The 2,235-nt window shown below is 38.8% G+C and overlaps 1 non-coding gene across 1 annotated transcript; it reads left to right on the forward strand.

The window, feature by feature from the left end:
* Positions 1-1,628: 1,628 nt before the first annotated feature.
* Positions 1,629-1,683, forward strand: LOC123740250 (U7 small nuclear RNA). The gene has a single exon (XR_006768255.1). It is a non-coding gene; the product is annotated as a U7 small nuclear RNA (small nuclear RNA).
* Positions 1,684-2,235: the final 552 nt, after the last annotated feature.

Consider the following 2,235-nt stretch of genomic DNA (forward strand, 5'->3'; position numbering starts at 1 on the left):
CACCGTCGCACTCATTCAGCCAATTCAATATGGCCGCCACCCGATCCCCTGTGAAGTTGTGGGTCAGCTTCTCTCAGCGAGATCCGGTTGCCTCAGCAAGAACAGGGCGATAGATGGGTGGAGAGATCCATTTCACCTCAGCATGGTAGATGTCTCATTGTTAAACATTGAAGAGAGAAAGGAATGAAGGGAGTGGAAGAGAGGACAGAACAAGGTGGTTGAGATTGAGGAAAACTGACCTAAAAAAAAATAATTGTGAACAATGTGAATGTCAAGAATAAAATAGATTTTTTTTCAAACAATGGTTGAACATGTGAAAGTAAGTTAAGCCTGGTCCTAGAACAGTTCATAGATAAGAGTGAAAGGAGATGGTTAAATATGAAAGGGGTTAAGCTGGACCTAGAACAGTTGATGTAGGTGCGAGTAAATGAGGTGGTCTGGGAGGATGAGAATAGAGCTTTAACATGGTGAGAAGTCAGTGAACTTGAGCTATATTTATTTTTCATAGGCCTCAAGATAAAGAAGCTCATTACATTCAGGAGAAAGTCTGTCTCTCCACAATAGACGTTTCACCCCCTGCTACTGTATAAGCCGTAGAGCGAGGTGAACTATGGCCAAGGCTCTACATTTAAAAAAATCTTTGGGAGCACTGATGCTCCTAATTTAAAAATGTTAGGAGCTCCACGTGAAATTTAGGAGAATAAGAAACAAATATTTTTTTAATTGATTGAGATACAGCCTATATGAATTCTAGCTACTTTTGAAGCCCATGTTGTGCCCTAGAAACGAAAATGTAACACTGTAAAGACATTTGTTTATTATAAAAGATCAAATGTTGATATGAATACCTATCATTGAAATTAGAAAGTAATTTGTGGAATATTAGATTTTTTACATTGTGTAAAAGCACAATTGTCCTATTGAGATGCATTACATTGAATTGTACAATGTCTCTTTAAAAACGTCAGGTTTGTGATGACAACATGCAAGAGATCTGTCATTCATTCATTGCGATGATTGTTGATCTCCAGAAGAAGCTATCCCTTTTCCTTTCTTTCTGTGCCCCCAAATGTTTGGATATGCTGGTAAAGTTACCTGGGCTCGGTTTCCTGATAGCGATGGATTTTAGGATTGTGGGTGTTTTAACAATGCATCTTTCCTACAACGGCCGAAGATGTGACATGCGTTTCCTAAAACAGCACGTAGATAAAATGTTTGCTAAGTGTGTCGTTGAGGCATGTGTCGATGCTGATACGAAAGACAGATCTGCACTCAAAATAAAAGTCTTGGTCGGACAGCAAAATATTTTGTCGCACTTTATCCAGGCTGCATCACATCCGGCCGTGATTGGGAGTCCCAAAGGGCGGCGCACAATTCGCCCAGCGTCGTCCGAGTTTAGCCGGGTAGGCCATCATTGTAAATAAGAATATGTTCTTAACTGACTTGCCTAATAATACAGTATTTAATTAGCATATTCCCCCCCCCCCCCCCATATACATAAGTGAGAAAACTACATGCCAAGTATAGATCATATATCGTGTTACTTACAGGTTATAGAAAAAAGCAGAAGAAATGTAAAGAGCTAAACTATCTGTTCAGACCCCAGTCCTACCTACCTACAAGTTATGAACAATTGGCTCTTTTAGTATTTGTCCAGTAGGTTTCCTCAATGAGAAAGCCTCCACTTCTATGTCAAAGATAATAAAACAAAAACACTATAGTAAATACTACAGTTATGTCCACAAATGTATACTACAGTCTGCAAAATCACTAAGGTAAATACTACAGTATACTACAATCCGCAAAAACACTACATTAATTACTATAATATATACTACATTTTTCTTTTAGTACAGTATATATACTGTAGTTAACTGTAAATACGATAGTATACTACAGTAAATAAAGTCTGTTAAAACACTACAGTGAATACTATAGTATTTACACCATACAATTTTTGAATGTGGACTGTTCCAGATAAATCTCATCCACTGGAGTGTTGCATTACTCACAAAGCAAAACCACTCTATCCTGAGTCCTTTAAAGTCCTTTCTCTGCCTTTCTCCCCCCTCATCCCCCTTTCTCTCCCTTCATCCCTCCCTCCATCCCTGCGTGCCACCACATACACAATTGAAAATCTGGGTCAACCCTGTCTGTTCTCCCGCTGTTACAGAAGAGTGGAAAGAACGAAAGAAGGAAAAAGAAAAATAGAGGGAAGAAAAAGAGAAGGGTGAA

This window comes from Salmo salar, chromosome 02, assembly GCF_965601325.2.
Source record: "Salmo salar chromosome 02, fSalSal1, whole genome shotgun sequence".
Taxonomy (NCBI): Eukaryota; Metazoa; Chordata; class Actinopteri; order Salmoniformes; family Salmonidae; genus Salmo; species Salmo salar.